This window comes from Choloepus didactylus, chromosome 10 (assembly GCF_015220235.1).
Source record: "Choloepus didactylus isolate mChoDid1 chromosome 10, mChoDid1.pri, whole genome shotgun sequence".
In the NCBI taxonomy this organism is placed as follows: Eukaryota; Metazoa; Chordata; class Mammalia; order Pilosa; family Megalonychidae; genus Choloepus; species Choloepus didactylus.
In genome coordinates, this window is record NC_051316.1 from 92,040,173 (window position 1) to 92,060,028 (window position 19,856).

A 19,856-nucleotide genomic window follows, 5' to 3' on the forward strand; every position below is an offset into this window, starting at 1 on the left:
GGGACCCCAAGTGACGTGGGATGGGTCACTTCCTGTCTCATCACACACGCCAGGCACCTTGCTGAGGGCTTTACCTCTCAGCCCCCAGGAAGTAGGTGCCATCATTACCCTTATGTTGCAAATGGAGCTCACAGCCAGCCCACAGCAGTTTTGGGTTCACTTTATGCTGTGAGACTAAATAGTAGGTGGCAGGAATGAGGGGAAAGCTATCCACCCAAGTGGACCGAGAGTCTGCAGGTGGGGTCAGACTTCCCCCATGTGTGGGCTGAAGCCCTTCCCCGTCCTCTCTGACCCCATGGTGGAGGCAGAGTCCCTTGTGCAGGGGGTGGCACCTCATGGCCCTAAGTTCTTGTGGCCACAAATGTAGTGTGGGCCAAGCTCAGCAGACCTGCAGATGGAGAAACCGAGGCATGGTGTCCTGGGGCACACCAGGCTGGGGGTCTGGCCCTTCCTCCTCTCCTCTTCTCCCTGCCATGTTTTGAATTCTCTGGGACTCTGGGTTCCTCTCTCTTCCACCATGACTCTTGATCCCTCTGATGGCCTTCTGGGGTCTCTGGGGCTTTCCCACCCTTCTATGCCCTTCTTCCTCCTGCCCCCACAGCCCAGGCTGTCAGCTGAGCCCAGGTGGGCAGGGGCCCAGAGGCCAGGCCCCCGCCCTGGGCTGCCACGTGGAAGTGGGCCTGGACCCTGGTACTCAGGGCAGCTCCAGGCTGAGTATACCCACTTTCCTATCCTGGGAGAGGACAGACCTTAGTCCCGAGTGGGAAGTGGGCAGTTACCCACCAGGGACACTGCAACAAGCTCTCCTTAGCCCCCTGCAGCCACCCTGTGGAGCCCCCTGCAGGACCCTGAGGCCTGGGTCAGGCCTGGCAGCAGGTGGGGCCTCAAGGTGGGATCTGGGGATTGGAGCACAGAGACATTGTCCTCCAGCCAACAACCAAACACCCCTCCCCCAGCTCCATGGAGAAGGGGTCTGAGGCAGGTCCTGGGTCTCAGAGTGACCCAGGGGTGGATTTCCAGAGTGGCATTGAGGTCCTCCTCCCATCCATCACCCCTCGTCTGGCATGGCCAGGCCATTCCCTGGTCCCAGAGGGGATGGGGGTGTCCCCTGGGCTGTGCCCTAACTGACACTTGCTGTGAGACACATACAGTTGCTCTTACACACTCACATGCACAGGCTGTCCCAGAGCTGGGTCCTGGCACTCACCCCAGTCACCTCCCCTCACCCCAGCCTCGAGACGTGGACATCAGCTGCTGAAGGAAGGCCCTGGGCCCAGGGCTCAGCCCCAGCTGGCTGATTCACCCATCGCTGGGCACCCTCACTGCGTCCAGAGTTGGACTGCACCCTCTCCAGCTCCCACGCTTCTGTGGCTCTCCACTGCCTACAGGCCGAGTCAAGACCCCTTTGCCTGTACTCAAGGCCCACTGTGATCAGGCCCAGCCCTTCTGGCCTCACCCCCAGCACATCCCACCATATCACATGCAATCACCTTTGGGTGTGTCTTTCTCTTCTCTGTGCCTTTGATTAAGCTGTTCCCTCTGGCTGGCACACTTTCCAGGCTGTTCTCATCATGTCCCCAAATAAACACCTGACCTCCCTTTAACCCACTCCCCTCAGCTCTCCCCTGCCTCAGGGGGACAGCACTAGCCTGCATCCATTGCACAAGCCAGAGCCTAGGGACACCTCCCCGATGACTCCTTGGCCTCCTTCACCCCACATGATGACACAGCAAGTCCTATCCTCTGTGCCTCCCAAAGAGCACCCAAGTCTAGCCTCCTCTCTGTCTCCAAAGCCACTGCCCTGGGCAGGCCACCACGACTCTTCCTCAGACCTTGCTACCACTCTCAGCTGCCCCCCCTGCAGCCAACTCTTGTCCCCAACATTCTCCAGTGAGCTCTGCAGGTCTGGTCTCCTTGTTCTTCTCTGTAAAACCATTCCAAAGCTTCTGGCTGCCCCCAGGACAATGGCCACCATCTTGAACCACATGGCCACTTCTGTCCTCCACCTTTGACCACCCTGACCCTCTTTCAGGCTTCAAGATCCTCATTCACCCAGCTAGCCACTCCTCACCCTCAGCCACTTGTCCTGCAGGAGACCCCAGGCGAGGTTAGGTCCTGGGCCCAGCCTTCACAGCCCTTTGTCCTCTTGTCATTAGTTAATGCACTATTCATAATGATTTGTGAGGCCTCTGCCTCCCCTGTGGGACTGGGAGCCCCATGTGGGCCTGATCATGTCTGTCTTATTCTCACTGTGCCCCTAACACCCAGTACCCCGTAGTACACAGAAGAAGTGATGGGACAAAGGAGTCTCCTGCCACCCTTTAGGCGAGTTCTCCAAGGGAAAAGTCAGGGAGCTACAAATGCATTTGGGGACTTGATACTGTCTTGGCATCCGGGAAGACTTCCTGGAAGTAGCAACATTGAGGTGAGACTTGGAGGTTGAGGAAGGGTAAGAACGTGTGCAAAGGCCCTGAGGTGGGAAGGAGTAGGAGGAAAGAAGGCCCTGGTGGCTGAAGTGCAGAGATGGGGAGGTCCTGGTGAGGGCCCTGTTTCTTGTCACCTGCCTCACAGCGTGACTACTGGAGCCCATGACCCGTTCTGTCTACAAGCTACACCCTTTCTTCCGACACCCTCTGGGTTTGGCTTTCACCCCAAGGCTCTGAAAAGGACAAAGTGAGCACTAGGTCCCTTCCACCCTCCCCTCCAGAATTCCGTCCTGCAGAGGCCACTGGGGTTTTCAGGGCAGCCCCTCATCACCGCAACCCTTGCCCCCATTGCTTCCGAAGCACTTGTGTCCCAGTGTGTGCCACAAAAGCAAGTACATGCTGGTGTGGCCTGGGCCTTTGGGGCTTGCTGCCCGCTGACCTGAGAACACTCTGAGGGCAGGGAAGGGGCCACCGTGTGCCATCTCCTCCCTGAGCCCCAGTGCCCAGCAGGGGCGTGGCCCTGGGTCCTGATGCCTGGCAGCTTGGGGATGGGCAGCCTGAGGGGTACAGGGAGGGATGGGGGAGAGCAGCTAGTGCCCCCTCCAAGTCTATTTTTCCTACCCCCTCCAGAGATCTCTGCCAGCAGCTCCCCCCACTCTGCACACTCCCCCTCTCAGTCCTGCCTTTCCCATCCATCCCCTTCATCACCCTTCTGCCTACCCGTCTCCCTTCCTTCTTTTCTCCTTCCATTCCCTCTCCCCTCTTCCCTTCTGCTCCCCAAGCCTCCCCTCTCCCTCCTCCCCTTCCTTGTCCTCCCTTCTCCTTTCCTCTCCTCTGCTCTCCTCTCTTCTCCTTTCTGAGTCCTTCTCCCTCGCCTCCTTCCTTTCTTCTTCCTGGGTTAAAAATAATCAACTTTCTGGGAAGCAGCAGCTCCTGCTGAGCCGCCCTCCCCACACTCGGGAGCCCCTGAGAATAGCTTTCTGCGGTTCTCAACTCGAGCCCCTCCTCTCCCCCTCCTCCGCCCCCCTCCCCGCGAGCTGACTAATAAGCCCCAGCAGCCGCGGCAGTGCCAGCTCGGCTGGAAAGGCATTAACCGCTGTCGTGCCTGGACGGGCGAGGAGGCAGGCGCGCGGCTCCTGCAGGCAGGACCAGGAGGGGGCGGCCGGTCGCGGGCAGTCCTGGATCCTCCCGGCGATGTCGAAGCCTCAAGCGCTGAGCGGCACGCAGTGGACTGGACGCGCAATTAATATTAGTGGTTGCATGAACTTTGACCTATGTCCACCAAGCCCGCAAGTCCAGCAGCTCGCGCTAACTCGGAGCTCCGCGGCAGCGAAGGGGACCAGGGTGTGCGTCAGGTGCGGACACCCGAGGAATAGGGAGGGGCTGATGGGTCGGGGTAACGCGTAGGGTGTGACTGGGCCGGCGCGGCTCCCCTTGGCCCGGAGGACTTCTCGCCCTTGGCCCTGGGCATTGCCTGAGGAGAGTCAGGCTGAGCCCATTTAAATGTGAGCCCAAGAGCCGAGAGGGTCTGAAACTCTCCTGGGATCCAAGAACGTCCCGCCAGTGGTAGGGCCTTTAGCGATCATGGACAACCCATCTTGCAGAAGGGGAAACTGAGGCCCAGGAGGATGTGACTTGAACCAGGATTTCTCCGGGTTTCTGCAGCGGATGTTTCGGCCGCACAGGACCCTCCCCTGAAGGGTTTCTGCGAGTGTAAGGCTATGATGAGGGGCGGGGGACCCCGAGGTCAAAGGTGAGGGGCAGGTGGGGAGGGAAGGAAAGCCACGCGCAGCCCCCTTCTTGCGGTCCCGGCATTACCTCATCGCGGCGCGCGCCCATTGGCTGGTTTTCCCGAAGGCCGGCCCAATGCGGCGGAGTCCGTTAACCCTTTCCGCTCCGCGGGCTATGCTCCGGCGATACCACCTGCCCCCCGCCTTCTCCCCGCCCACCCACCTCCGGCGGTCCTCTCAGGGCGCCCAAAGGGTTACAGGGACCCGGGAAGTAACGAAGGGGCCAGGCCTCTGAGGCGAATAGAGCCCTGTAGTCTTTAGAGCACAAGTCGGGATCAGCCCTGGGCTTGGGCCCCTCCCCCGCTATAGGCTGGTGTGACCTTGGGCAACCGGGCTTCACCTCGCTGAGCGCTGCTTGTTTTCTCAGCTGTAAATTGAAAGAGACTCAATGTAACTCCTTGCCCTTTCTGCTTCCTCCGTCGAAGCACTTGCCAAGTGCCGCCAGGCACACGTGGGCTTCCCCTTTCTTACAATTGCCTTCCTCACTCGCAAGAGGTGCAGCTATTATTACGGGTTTTCCGAAGAGGAAATGGGCTCAGAACAGTGAATGGAAGCCGCCTCCCAAAGTCACAAAGCAAGAAAGCCACAGAGCTAGGACTTGACTCCAAGTCTGCTCAGAGCCCGGACTCCTACCCAAGGCAAGATTCTGCTTCCACAGGGAGTTGTTGCTGTGGTCTGGCGGAAGGGACAGGACCTGCATCCCCAACCAGTCAGTCACAACACAGCCACGGTGATGAAATAAAATCAGTGACAACTGGGGAGCCAAGGCCTCCAGGAAGAGAGAAGGGAAGGAGGTGGGGGCAGGGAGGGAAAGCTGCTTGTGCGTGAGGTGGGACTGGAGTTGAACATTACAAATGGGAGGCAGGAGGACATGGCAACAGAGGTGGGGGCTGGAAGCTCTGAAGGAAGCTGGACTGTTGGAACAGAGGATCTTCTGGGGTCCACCTGCTGGCACAGGTTCTCCCATCACTGATGTGGGGACCCACCTGGAGATGGGGCTCCCCCGAGCAGTGCTGGGGGTCAGCCTGGGGCAACGAGTACAAGCAAAGGCTCAACATTCTTCATGTCTCAATGTTTACAAGTTATACATCAAGCTAACAAGCTGCTAAATAAAAGGTGTTCTGTCCTCTTTCCTTGACAAATATACCTTCATAAGGACAAAAACACCTGAAGGCTGGGTTTGTATTTAGAATTCTGACAGCATGGGGAGAGCCAGCCTCTACTGCGTGGCTTCCCTTCAGCCCCTCTTTCTTTCCAGGTATGGACTTTCTAGCCTTCATGTCCAAGCTCAGTCCCACATCCCCCGAAAACAGCCACTTCTTGGTCACCCCTAGGGCCTAGGGGTGCCCACAAACTAGAAGCTCAAACCACCCTTGGGAAGATGGCCCCAGGAAGTGGGCTGGGGCCATTGGCTAGGGAATTTCTAGAGTCTCAGGCACCCAGATCATGGCCAGGAGCCCCAGGGCTCCAAGTAGGCATGTCCTCTTGATCCCAAAGATTCCTTGTTTCACGCAGAAGGGCACAGTGAGGAGAAGGGCCAGAGTGTGGCTCTCTGAAGTATGGGGCCCCAGATCTGACGGCAGTCCTGCTGAGGTTCTGGTCACTGCTGGAGTGGGGTGGCCTGCGTTAGACCCAGGGTCTCCCCTCCTCCTTGAATTTGTTCCCCATGATCACTTCCGGCCACCCACCCCTACCCTAGCCAGATCCCCAGGGTGCCATCCCCTACTCCTCCTCCCCTCTCACCCCCAGCCAAATAACCAAGACCCGAGGAGTTTCCCACCTAAATAAGTCAGCTTCCTCCACCCTATGCCCTTTGTCCTGCCCCTATCAGCTGCTGCCAGCTGACTAACCCCTCCCTGGATTCCCAGCCTCCATTTTCTACTCATCCCTCTTGTCCAATTCACCCTCCCTATGTCAGCCAGACAGGTCCTTTCTAAAATGTGAGCCTGACTGCTTCCCTCCCTCTCTCACCATCCCTGGCTCCCTGGGCTCTCTGAGCATCTGGCACCCCCCTCTCATGACCTTGGGTTCTGAGCTCCAGCCATTTGGATGTTCTCTCAGACCTAGATGACTTTATGTCCTTTCTGCTCCCCCCTTCCCCACCATCTTCCTGCATACTATTCCCTCTGCCTCTTCATCTTGCCATCCTTGGCTTACATGTCCCCTCCTCCAGGGACCCTCCCTGACCTCCTGGACTAGCAGGAATCATAACAAGATGACTTCTCTCTGGAGTTACCTGTTTCAGGTGTGTTTGCCTCCCTGGGCTGTGAACACCACCAAGGCAGGCTCAGTCGGACTTGCTTGTTGCCCCATCTTCGGGTCTGCCTGGTGCAGAGTAGGTGTCACCGAAGGCTTGTTGAGCAAACACGTTTGCATTGGACTAGAATTCAGGAGACCCAGAATGACAACAGATATCTACTGAGTGCTTACTGTACATTAGGCTCTGTGTTCAAGCATCATAATTCATTTATTTCTCAAAAAACCCTTTGAAGTAGGAACTATTATCTGTATTGTACAGAATGAGGACATGAGGCAAGATAGGCTCTGAGACTGGGGTTCACAGTTGGCAAGTGACAGAATCCGGATTTGAACCCAGGCAGTTGAGTTCCGAAGCTCACACTTTTCATCGCTGAGCTTGACTGCTTCTCCCGCCTAATCCCAGCTGGGCCAACGCCTTGCTATGGGTGTTTGGGCCAGTGTCACCACCTCTCTGAGCTGCAGGTGGGTTTGCAGGTGATCTTTGAGGTCCCTTCCACCTCTGACATCCTAGGGTCTCATGACCTCCCTTGGGAGTTCCCCCTGATGATCTGCTCTTGGGTGAGAACCCGTGTGTGGCTTCTCTCACAGGTCTCAGGCCAGGGCTCTCTGTGGTGTCCTGTGGGTGACACCCCAGGAGTTGGGTGGATGTAAAACAGTCCCGTGTGAGTTACGAGGTGGGTGCTAAACACATCTGTTTCTCTGTTGACAAGACAAAGTTAGGATAGTCTGGTGGTTAGGAGCTCAGGCTTGGGAGTCAGAATGAGTACCAATTCTGGCTCCTCCAGGGAGCAGCCGCACAGCCTGGGGCACAGGACTACTCTACCCACTGCATCCCCCTGCTTCCCAGCCTCAGTTTCCTCATCTGTGGCGTCTCACTTGAGTTGTATGTGCCTTGACAGTTTTCCTTTTCTTTATTCATGGAGCCCCAGTAGACAGGTGGCAGGGGACCTATAGTTCCCCTGACCAAATTAATCATGTGGTTCTAGCACTCATCTCCACTTGAAACTTTCCCCCTCAGAGAGGCTGTTGCCCTGAGTACCTCACCAGGGAAACAATTCGTCCCCAGCAGCCTGGTCATCATATCCAGCCTGGGCCAGTGCCCAGTCCCTGCCTCACAGGGGCTGTGCTCATTGCTTCAGGGCACCCAGGCTGTGCTGTACAAAGGCGCTTTCCTGCCAAGTGCTGGGTTCAGGCACAGCCTGGAGGCTAGAGATCCAGGGGCCCTGAGTATGGCAATCAGGGGTTTTCGGGGCAGCACTTGGGAGGGACAAGCCTGGTGATGGCACACAGCATCTCAGGGACCCTCCACAACATTCCTTTGGCATATACACCCATTTTAAAGAGGACACTGAAGCTCAGAGAGGGACAGTGACTTGCTCAAGGTCACACAGCAAGATGCAGGAGCCCAGATTTTGCTCTTAACCACTTTGTCTGTCTGACTTAAGCCAGGATGTTCAAAATGTGTTTAGGGACATGAGTGACTTGATAAGAAAAGTTCTGGAAGATACCTTGGGAGACACAAGTCAGTCTATACATGAAAGTGTTTAGATCCATAATGAATGCAGGTCTCCCTGACCACCTCCCACACATGGGTTCCCCTTTGCTCTCCATCCCAGCACCTCTTCTTTTCTGCTTTCATCATTCTGCTTTGATTTATTCCTTTGTTATCACCTGTGGACTCTGCTGGACTCTAAGTTCCATGAGGGCAGTGGCTTTCTCATTCCTTGCCATTTACCCAGCACATATTTCCATCCTGGGTCCCTGGTCACCCACCAGGAGAGGTTCACGTTCCTGCTCAATCTGTTCCTCTTAGCAGAAGTTGGGTAGCCAGGAGCCACTCAGCTGGATTGAAGGAGGGGATCTGAGGCTGTGGCCAGGCCCCTGCAGAGGCTGAGTGCTCTGAGAGGGTCTGACTCCGCTTGGGCAACCCTGGGAACAGACACTGCCTGCCACAAGTCAGCAGCTCTGGTCAAACACCCCACCGCGGGGACTGGCCTCAGCACAAAGTACCTTAGGACCCATTTTCCCAGAAGGGGGAGTGCAGGATGCTCAGCTAGGGGAGGGGCTCCACCCACCAAGGCTCAGTTCATCCACAAGGGCAGCCCAGTGGCCGTGCTGATGATGGCCACTGTTACATCCCTCAGTTTCTCCAAGGTACTTTCAGTATTACCCAATTTTTAGATGAGGAAGTAGAGATGCCAGTCAGAAATGACCTCATGGAGCTCTTAATAGCTAAACTGGGCCAAGGTTCTGGCACAGTTCAAGTCACCAAATACGCCTGAGGCCCTGGGCCAGGGTGGGGGTTTGGGGACATGGTCCTCCCCTTGAGTAGCTGTGGTCTGGGAGGTGAGGGTGGAGACGGTAGAGAGAAACGAAAGCGCAGGTAAGTGTGACCTGACGGGGAGAAGGCTAGGACCCGGAGCAGTGGCCAGTTCTAGCAGGAGTGCCAAGAGCAGAGGCAGAGAACCCAGGGAGTCATCTGAGAAGGCCTTGAAGGAAGGTGGGACTGTGACAGTGTCACCATGGGAGGGGGTCAAGGCTCCAGGCCCTGAGTGGGACTTGTGCCAGGCCCTGTCCTGGAACGAGGAGCATAAGCAGAGGGGTAAATACCACGGAGGAGGAGGCAAGACTGGAGGCTGTGGGACCCCCGAGGAAGGGCACCAATGTCACCTGGAACGGTGCTGTGTGGTCTGAGTGTGAATGTGTGTTGAATGCTCTGTGTAATGTGTGTGTGTGGGGGGGGCTGTGTGTCTGGGGTCTGCATCATGCGGAATGTGCATGTCTTTGTGCCTGTGCCTGTGTGGTGTGGTCTTTGTGAAGTGGGGTGTGTGTGTGTGTTGTGGGGTGTGTTTTGTGTGTGTGTGTGTGTGTGTGTGTGATGGGGGTGGTAGTATCTGGGACGCTTCCCAGGGGAAGCGTTATCTCAGGAGTGATGGAGGAAGAGGAGTTAACCAGGAAAGTGGGAGAGGAGAGGGCTTGTTGGAGGCAGAGGGAACAGCACATGCAAAGGCCTGGAGGCAAGAAAAGACAGCCTGGAGCCTGGAGCTCCAGAGGACTTGAAAGAGCACCAGTAAGGCTGAGGGGTGGGGGGCAGCAGTAGTGGTGGTGGGGAGTGGGGTGGCAGCAGGCAGCTGGGTGTGCCTTTCTCTGTTAGCTTAAAGGCTCAATGTAGGCTGGGGATGGGGTGGCTGAGAGGAGAGAGGACCCCAGATGGAGGTGGGAGGGTCTGGCTGATGCAGGGTGGAGGTCGGGGTGCATTTGGGAAAGAGCTGCAGTCCTTGCCCACCTTCTGGGGGGCTGCAGAGCCTGGGCTCCCAGACTCAGGCATATTCCCCTCTTTGCTCCTGAGAGCAGAAGCAGAAAGTTTTTAGTTTCCTGAGATGATGTACCAAAAAAGGGCCTAAGAACCATGCACATTTTGGGAGCACTTGCTCTGTGAGGGCTCAGGTGAAGGGCTGGGTGGGCATTTACTCCATGAGTTTTCCCAGCACTCCTGAGAATCTGAGGTGCTATGGTGCAGGCCGTGGTGCAAATAGGGCTCGGGGCTCAGACTGTTAGCACCGTGGCCACTGAGCAGGGAAGCTATAGCCAGGATCTGAAGCCAGATGGTCCCACTCCAGAGGGCCTTCCCACTTGACTTCAATCAAACCCTAACCCTAACCATCCCAAGAACACCGCCACATGGTCCTCACAATGTAACCAGTGTTTTCTCACCTGATCCTCTAGCCTCATACAGATTCCATGTGATTATTATCATGCTGTATTATCACACTTGTTTTATGGATGAGAACACTGCGGTCCGAAGTCCTATGGCCCAGCCAGATTCGAACCCAGGCAGCCTTGCTCTGGAAGAAGTCCCCTTCTCAGCATGTCTGCAAGGGATGCTCAGGAGTAACTGCAGAAAGAGCACGTGGAACTGGGGGCCCAGAAACCCAGCTCTGTTGTCAACCTGCTGTAGGACCTTGGGCCAGTTTCTTCCCACCTCGGATTACCCAGTTGTACAATTTACTCGTGAGTCGACAGATTTGCTGAGCTTCTGCTAGGTGGCAGACGCAGAAACTTCAGGAAGCTTAAAGGACCTGCCCAAGGTCACGCAACCAGCACAAGTTGCCACCGCCTTCCAGGCTCTGCTAGTTTGACGTCAGGCCTGGGCCGGCGGGGCCTCACTCTGCACAGACGCTGCGGGCCTGGCCCGGGACCGGGGGCGGCTATGATTCAGGGCCCCGAGACTGGCCGGGAAGCGGAAAGTTTTGTGCAGATGACGTCACCGGGCCGCGAGGGCGGGAGGGGGCCGGCTCCGGGAAACTGCGGCCTGGCGTGCGGCCCGCCTGGGGCAGGGCGCGAGAGGCGGCGGCTGGGCGGGGGCAGGAGCGCCGGCTCACGGTGGGGGCGGCAGTCGGGGACGCCAGAACCGAACGCTCGGCCGCGCCGAAAAATACCGTTCCCCACGTCCCGAATCCAGGTCCTGGAGCCCGATCCCGCTTTTCACCAGTGTGGATCGGGCTCCACCCCGCCTGCGAGGACGCTGCGCTCCCCAGCGCTCCGGAGGCAGCCGCATCTATCCTGCTGCGTCCCTGCATTTTAATTACCGCCGCATTAATATTCATGAGCCGGGACTAGAGGGGGACCGCGGGCTGTCATTTCCCTCGCCCGCGCACCCCCCTCCCCGCACCCCCCAGCACCCTTCTTCCCTGGCTGAGTCGTGGGCTTTTTCCTCCTGCCCCCACCCCTCCCCCCTTACCAACAGTTGGTGCACAGCAGATCTGGGGGGAGGGGTGTGAGTGTGAGCATGAGTGTGAGCGGGTGTGGGTGCCGTGGGGAAAGGCGAGGGCGCAAATGCGAGGGCAAACAGGACGCAGGGAGGGGGAGTTGAGTGTGTGTGACGTTTCTGTGTGTGTTCTGTATGTAAATGTGTGTGCAGCTATGTGCGTGGATCTGAGTGTGTCTGCCTGTGAGTGTGTGTGTGCTGGTGCCTGTGTGTCTCTGGGCAGCTCTGGGGGTTGTGTGCCAGTCTGGGGGTGGCAGCTGTGTGTGCACATGTTTGTGCTGCACTTGGGGAAATTCCAAGGCTGTCCGGGTTAGAAGGGCCTAACTACAAATGGGGAAACCGAGGCCTGGAGAGAAGCTGAGCCATGTCTGAGTCTCCTGGTAAGTCAGTGGCACAGTGGGACCTGAGTCAGGGCCGGGCAGTTGGGCAGTCTCTGCTGCCCGCTCTCCAGTGCTGTTGTTCACAACAATGGCAGAGAGAATGTGCTGAGCTGACACCTCTCACTTGTCCTTCCCAGCAAACCCATTAGACATGTAGTGTTATCAGTCTCCTTTGCAGATGGGGAAACTGAGGCAACTGGTCCAGCTAGTGAGGCGTGGAGCAGCTAAAAGCTAGAAATGTCTGAGCTCAGAGCCCCTGTGGAATTGTGGGGGGGTCCTCAGTGGAGTGATCTGGGGTACCTGGAAGTTCCTCGGAGCCCAGCAGTACTCATGCTCAGGCATCAGAAAGGGTGTTTCACCAGAGATGTGGCTCACTGTTTCCCTCCCAAGTAAGTCATTAAATGGGGCTGCTTCCCTGTGGCTCTCTCAGTGTCCCCTACCTCCAGTCCCCACCTCCAAACCTGCCCAGATCCACCCGGCACTCCAGGGGCTCACAGAACACAGGAAGTCTGTCTGTCTGTCTTTAACACACAGACTCATGCAGACAGACAGACTTCAAGGCTCCTGGCCCTCCTCCCAAGGCCTGGGATCACACCATAACTCACTCATTCATTCATTCATTCCTTCACCAACAAATGCTTAAGTGCCTACTGCGTGCCAGACATTGTGCTTGGCACTGGGGACTTTGAGAATTTATGATGAGGTCACTCTAATCTATACCTGAGGTGGGAGCCTCCAGCCTCCAAGAGGGGGGCTTTCCATCTCTGTGTGCACATGCTCACTAGGGGTGGGGGTCTAGGGCCACTTGTGCACAAAAGACAGTTTCCCAGCCCCAGCCTAGTCACCGAGGTCCTGGGTGCACATGAGCTGTTGGGGGACCGAGAAGGGGTATGTCGTTTTTGGGCTGCTGGGGAGGGGGACATGTTCAGCAGCCTCACTCCTTGCTTCTCTCTCCTCCTGGAACCTGTCTTCCTCTGGCTTCCAAGCCAAACAATCCCAGGGGCTGGTCAATCTGTTTTTCCCTGGGTTGAGCCCAGGCCATCCTTCCTCTCACGTCCAGCCCGCCCCAGTCCTGGCCTTCTGAGCACCCAGAACAAGCTGACTGTTCCCGCCTCTCCGCCCACACAGGCCTGGGCTGGAACTCGGCAGTCATGTCCCCTGTCCCCAAGCCTTTCTTCCCCTCCTGGAAGGAGCTCCATAGGAACACAGATAAGGGGACAGGGGTGGCAGTTGGGTGCAAAGCTGGGGAGGAACTGACAGTTTACCCAGGCTTCATGGAGCCTGAAGGAGTTTACCCTGTGGATGGTGAGGAAGGGTGGGGAGAGGCATCCCAGGCACAGGGAACAGTTTGAGTAAAGGCTCAGGGGGGTGACGGCAGCCCCCATTCTAGGAGCCAGAGCAGGCCAAAGGCATGAGATTTGGGGGGACTAGAGGGACTGATTTCCTCCTGAAAAGCCAAACAGATTAGTGGTGGGGACACTGCCCTCCCTCCCTCACTGGGAGGGCTTGGGCAAGCCACTGAGCCCCATCTTTCCCAATCTGTAAAGTGGGGAAAGCAACACTTTTTTTTTCTTGTGGCATTATGTTCAGATTAACAGACACTGGCCCGTTAAGCACCTAGCACAGTGCCGGGAGCCCTGTCGATTGTCCTACATGGGACGGTTTGTCCTCAAGGACATAGGGAGGCGCCTGGAATAAGTGTCCCCATTTAGCCCAGAGGAAGATGTAAGGGACAGCCTGTGGTCTCACAGCCAAACCAATGAGGATGAGTTTGGGTGGGGACAGGCTTCAGCCTTCGGTCAGGGCAAAAGGAGGGCCCCACAGCCCAGGCCCCGCAGGCTCAGCTCCCCGTTGACTTCTGAGATGGTGCAGCCAGACGGCCCTCACTCAGACAGCCGGGGTGCTGGCCGTCAGAGAGGCCAGCGTGGCCCATTGACTGTTGCCTCCTACCATCCCTTTGCCTCCCAGCTCCCCTTTTTTCCCTTGAAAGTTTCATCTTTTTTTTTTTCCTTTTGAATAGTAATCCTACACACGGGAAGGAAAAAAAAAAAAAAAAGGGAAGCACTGTAAAAGTTCACACAATGTACTCCTAGTTTTTGTGTATGTTTCCAGAACATTACTCTGCCTATAGAATTCTCTTTCTAAAACTCCCATAGGAGGATGTCCACCTCTGCTCAAAGACCTTCAATGGCTCCCTAAGGTAGCTTTCCAAGGCCTTTGCAGCCTCAGCTCCACCACCCTTCTCTCCCCATCACCCTCCACAACCCGCAGCCGGCTGCTTCTCTTCCCCAATGAGCCATATCCTCTCACTGGAAGGCCCCAGGGGGTGGCCCTTTGCCCTCTATGGAAATTCCTCATTGTTCAACCCCAGGCTCCCTTTCCCTGGCTTCATGCCCCTTTCCCCAGCTCCCCTTTCTCCCCACCCCCCAAAACAAAAATCACCTCTCTCTCCAGGTGTTTCCACAGCACTTCTGGAGACCTTAGGGCACTCCTTTTCACATCTAATTCTCATGAGAGTTTCTCCAGACTCTCGTGTCCCCACTCCACTGTGAGCTTCTTGAAGGCAGGGGCCATGGCCTCCTTACTTTTGTTGCCACCTACCTCAAGGTCCTGCACATAATAGGAGCCGGAAAATGTTTTGTTTTTAAAAACACCCTAATTGCTTTTTCTTTAGGGATTCAGGATCTAAGCCAGCAGATCAGGGTTCGAATCCTGACTCTACCAATTCCTAGCTATGTGTCCTTGAATTAGTGAATCAACCTCTCTGAGCTTCACTTACCTCATCTGGAAAATAAAGTTAATAATAAAACCTTCCTCCAAGAGTGACAGTATATGCAAAACACCCAGCACAGGCCTGAGGGAGAGAGGAGCCCATCTGTTCTAATCATCAGTGTTACTCAGTGACTTGTCTAAAGTCACCTGTCCAGTGCAGGGCAGGATTGGAACTCCCTCCTTCCTTCCCTTGGCAGAGTGGGGCTTACAGGTTACTGCCTCTGTTTTGTAGATAGGGAGAGCAAGGTCCGGAGGGGCCAAGTTGCTCACCCTGGTTCACACGGCCCTGCAAGCAAAGCTGATAGGTTCTCTAGGTTGCTTAGGACAGAACCATCACGGCCCCAGTGATATCAGCACCTTGCCCAGCAACCCGGTCACCCCAGCTTCCAGGGGCATTCACCGGGACTCTTGCTAAAGGAAGGGCAGAGCCTCCAACCCGGATCTGGCTCCTGCCCTGAGCGCTCCACCACCAGTGAACAATGGGAAGTCACCTGCCTTGTAGCAGCCAGGGGCAGGAGCTGGAGGCCAGACACCCCCAGGGGTTGGGGTGCTTCTTGCAAGTCCCAAAGAAAATCTGGGGCCCCACAGAGCCCATCCAGCTGCGTCTCTGAGCCACGCCCAAACTCTTGCCGGTTCTGCCAGGGAGACTGGAAATTTCTGCTCAGCAGCTTTGTCTGGGATGATTTCGACACTCAGGCTCCGTGGGGGACGGGAAGGAGAAGCCAGGCTTGTTCAACAGGCTCAGCATTCTTGAAGTTCCACCTCAGGGCACGGGGAGGGGGGGCTTTGCTAGGTCTCTACGAGCCTTTTAGAAATAATGATAATAATCACCAACTCCAACAACAGTGACTGTGTGCTGAGCACTTACTGTGTGCCAGGCCCCTGTGCTAAGCCCTTCCGGCACCCAGGCAAGGCTGGCACTCTTACTAAGCCATCTCACAGATGAGCCAGAGAGGCTCAGAGCTGAGAAGGCAGTGCCCAAGGCCACGCAGATTCAATTCACTAGCTGCCCTGGAGCAGGCAGAGCAGGCCAGAGGAGTCAGGTGGGGCCCAGGATGGGGGAAACTGAGGTAGATGGACATCACCCCGTGGCTTGACTAGCAACTCTGCAATCCAGGGGAAGGCATGTCAGGAACCAGGGCTTCTGTTGGCTTCTAGAAGCCTCCTCCTTGCATACTCTTCAGACTTCTCCTGGAGACCCCAGGGATCTGGAGACTTCTGTTGATGAACCCATCTCTGAAAAACCAATGACTCCACAACCCCCACCCCGACTCCCACCAGGCCCTAGGGCTGGGGATTACAGTCACTGCACTGTCAGATGGAGACTCACTGCTCTCAGGGGCTCCTGGCTGGACAACCTAGTCAAATTCAGCCAGCAGCTAGGGTGCCCCTACTGTGTGCCTGGCCCTGCACCCCCAGGGCCGCCACCAGGCCCAAAGTGGCAGCCTCTGTGTGGCTTGTAACAGTGAAGACCCTCCCTGGGCCCAGGTTCCCCACGGGCTAAATGAGCAGAACAGCTCCTTCCCTCAGGAGTAGTTGAGAGGGTAGTTCAGTGAGCGCCTGGGAAACAGCACATGCGGGCCAAGGGGACCACTGCAGCCCTTCTCGCTTTGTTGCTCCCCCGCCGGCCGGCCGAGGCTCCGGCCCGGCGCAGCAACCCCGCCCTGGGCCCGACGGGCCGCCGAGGGCGATGCGTGCAGGGCGAGGCGGCGGCGCGGACCCAGGCGCCCAGTTCAGCGGAAAGGAATGTCCTGCTCGGCGGGGGAGGCCGCGGCCCCCGAGGCCGGTTAAACCCCGCCGCCCTCCTCCGGCCTCCTTTAATGCGGCTCTGAAGCCGGGCTCTCCAGCCGGCCGGGCTGTCCGCGGGGCTCCACGGAACGACTCGTCCCCCGCCCCCCGGCACCCCACTCCGTCACCACCTTCGGACCGGTTCTTCCGACCGTCGCCCCAAGTGGGGGAGAGTCTCTAAGCCGGAGTGCGCCCCGCCCCGCCACCCGCGCGGCCTCCCGGCAAGCTCGCCGCGCGCTCTCGCCCTCCCCGCGCCTCTTCCCTCCCCTCCCCCCTCCATAACTCAAAAGCTTGTCAAGCCGGTTCCAGACTCCTGGCGCCGGGCTCCGCTCCAGGAAAGAAAAAAAGGAAAAAAGAAAAAGGGAAAAAGCCGGCGCGAGGGAGCTTGGAGGGAGCGAGACAGGCTCGCCCAACACACCGGCCCCCGCCCTCCGCCCTCCCCGGCTCCCCCTAACCCTAATGGGGGACCCCGCGCACCCTGGGGGCCGAGAGAACGTGCGCGCAACACAGTATCAATTATTTATGACCGAATCAATTATTTAGCTGCCCGGAGCGGGGGAGGCAGGAGTGTTCAAGGCCGAGGAGTCGAAACGCGGCTGCGGGGACCACCCCGCCCGCGGTCGCGGCTGTCGCGCTGGGCCTCGGGGTCGAGAGGTGTTCCCGCTCCCGGGGTTCTGTTGTGAGAAAGCTGCCTCGGGGTGGGCTCCGAGAGGAGCGCGGTTGAATCTGAGGAAGTGTGAGAACCTGGCTCAGAAACTTCCCTATTATATGGGAGAGATGGGGGGAAAGAGACGGGAGGGGGGGGGCGGTTGGGAATGGAAAGCGCTGGCTGACGGGGGTAGGGTGGGGGTGCTAAGAACCTGGGTTGAATGTTTCTGGCCTATGGAATTCTTTTCTTCATTCATTCCCATCTTTATTGCAAGCCCACTGTGTGTCACTGTACCCACAGCAGAGGGCAGTATTGGGGGAGAGTTAGGAGCTGAGTCCAAATTCTGACTTGTATTCTCCTCCACTGTGTGGCCTTAGGCAAAGGACTTGACCTCTCTGAGCTGCACTTCTCCATGTGTAGAATGGAGATGAGCAGAGTAAGGACTTCAGGAGGTGGATGTGAGGATTCCGTGAGGTGGTGCATTCTGGCAGGGTCTGGCGGGGTTGGGTCCTTCCCTTGCAAGGAAACTCTTTACATTGAGGGAGACATGCCCAGGCCCCAGGATCCTCTCCCTTCCCCCCTCCCCCGCAGCCACGAGTCCTGAATAAGCTGAATCCTCCCCTGAACTTAAACATTTGAAGGTCATCATCAAAGCCAAATCAACCCCAAAGCCAATGCCCAAGCCCGTCACCTCTAGCTGCCTCTTCACCAGCCTGGCCCTTCAAAGGCACCTGCGAATGGCAGCCAGAGAGAACTGACTGAGACTCATCTTATCCTCTTGCTTCCCACCTCTACTTCCTCTTCCTTCATTCTCCTCCTAGCCCCATCACTGCTCTCCCTCAACTCCTTCCTACCTGTTTTCAGTCTGGGCTGGAGAGCTTTGGACCTCTGAGTTAGGGGGTGAGGGCCTGCCAGAGCAGGCGTCCTGGCTCCTCCCAGACAAACCTCGCCCCTGTCCAGGGTATCACCTGTCCGTCTTTCTTCCAAGACTCAGAAGCTAATGTGGCTTCTATTTGTCAGATACAGGGCTGCCAGGGAGTTCATCCATCTCCTCTCACCAAATCTTGCAACAGTCCCATGAGGTGTGCAGAAGCGGATCCAGGTTTTGTGAGACCTGAAGCCTTTACAAGTTATGGGGTTCTCTTTAAGAAAAATAACACAAAATGATGGGTACACAATTAAGCCCAGGACCTTTGCAGGGCTCCTGCAAAGGAGGGCCTCTGGACCCAACATTTCATTAGCTTCACAATAAAACACAGAAAAACACACTTGTCACCCCTCTGTGGAGGCAGAAACAGGGCTTAGAAAAAGGAAATCACTGGCACAAGTTCACACATCTAGAAAGACTGAAGTTGGGTTTCAAACTCAGGTCTGACTCAACAGTCCATGCTCTGAACTGTGACACCTTACATGCCTCATCTATCCCATGCCACAACTCACCTGTCCCCACCAAATGTCCAGCCCAGGCAAGGTCAAGGACAAGTAGCCTTTGCCTCCAGACCAGCCTGTGCCTCTCCCTCCCAAGGCCTCCATGCCCCAAAACTCAATCCTAGGAGGTTTCCTGCCTTGTGACAACCATCACACAGTTCCTGAAGGAAGATCTCTTTTAACTATTTAATTTCCGCAGTGACATCAAGCTCCTCAGGTCAGAGGGAGCACTCCCTATTGGGTGGCAAGCTCCCTGAGGGCAGAGGCTGGTTCTGTTCTTGGCAGATAGGCTTTCCCAGCTCGGCAATCCCCAGCTTAGCATGGTACTTGGTACTTGGCATCGACCAGAGAGTCAACACACATTTATTAGGTAATATCTATTCCCAACCTGGGGGTGGGGTGAAGGGTTATACTGCAGATTCCTGGCCCTCTCAGACCTACTGAAACAAGTTAGCGAGCACAGGGTCTGGAACTCTGCATTTTAAAACAACTCCCTTGAGTGCATCACAAGCACGATAGTGACAGACCCACTGAACTAGAGGCCAGAAAGGGCCAAACACGGTGTCTAGACCAAGCTTCTTTCCCAAGGAGGGCTCATTTGTCTTATTTCTTCTGCCTGATTTCACCAGTGCACCAAGCTCAACTTCCAGCTGAGAGCAAATCATAACCTTTATTAAAGACCTATGTCTTTAAATGTCGTTAAGATGTCAATCCTACCCAAACTGATCTACAGACTCAATGCAATTCCCATCAAAATTTCAACAGTCTACTTTACAGACTTTGAAAAGCTAGTCATCAAATTTATCTGGAAGGGAAAGATGTCTCAAATTGCTAAAAACATTCTAAAAAAGAAAAACGAAGTGGGAGGACTTTCACTGACTTTGAAACCTACTATAAAGCCACAGTAGTCAAAACAGCATGGTATTGGCACAAAGATAGACATATTGATTAATGGAATTGAATTGAGAATTCAGAAATAAACTTCCAGATCTATAGCCCCCAAATCCACTGAACTGGGACATGACAGCCTCTTCAGTAAATGGGGCTGGGACAACTGGATATCTATATCCAAAAGAATGAAAGAGGACCCCTACCTCACACCCTATACAAAAAAAATGAACTCAACTTGGATCAAAGATCTCAATATAAGAGACAGTACCATAAAACTCCTAGAAGATAATGTAGGGAAACATCTTCAAGATCTGGTATTAGGAGGTTGCTTCTTAGACCTTATATCTAAAGCACAAGCAATGAAAGAAAAAACAGATAAATGGGAACACCTCATAATTAAAAGCTTCTGTACCTCAAAGGAATTTGTCAAAAAGGTAAAGAGGCAGCCAACTCAATGGGAGAAAGTATTTGGAAACCATGTATCTGATAAGAGATGGATATCTTGTATAAAAGAAATCTTACAACTCAATGACAATAGTACAAACAGCCCAATTATAAAATGGGCAAAAGATATGAAAAGACATTTCTTTGAAGAGGAAGCACAAATGGCTAAAAAACACATGAAAAAATGTTCATCTTCGCTAGCTTTTAGGGCGATGCAAATCAAGACCACAATGAGATATCGTCTCACACCAATTAGAATGA

The 19,856-nt window shown here is 55.7% G+C and overlaps 1 long non-coding RNA gene across 2 annotated transcripts in view; it reads right to left on the reverse strand.

The window, feature by feature from the left end:
• Positions 1-11,061, reverse strand: part of LOC119505527 — a 33,339-nt gene extending 22,278 nt beyond the window's left edge. Inside the window, exons 1-3 of one of the 2 annotated variants that reach the window (XR_005210755.1) lie at positions 10,190-11,061; positions 6,453-6,596; positions 5,205-5,241 (exon numbers count right to left, since the gene is read on the reverse strand). This is a non-coding gene — a long non-coding RNA (uncharacterized LOC119505527). Of the gene's footprint in view, positions 1-5,204; positions 5,242-6,452; positions 6,597-10,189 lie in introns of those variants that run through there. The other variant, XR_005210754.1, reaches the window with a different exon arrangement.
• Between the last annotated feature and the right edge of the window lie 8,795 nt (positions 11,062-19,856).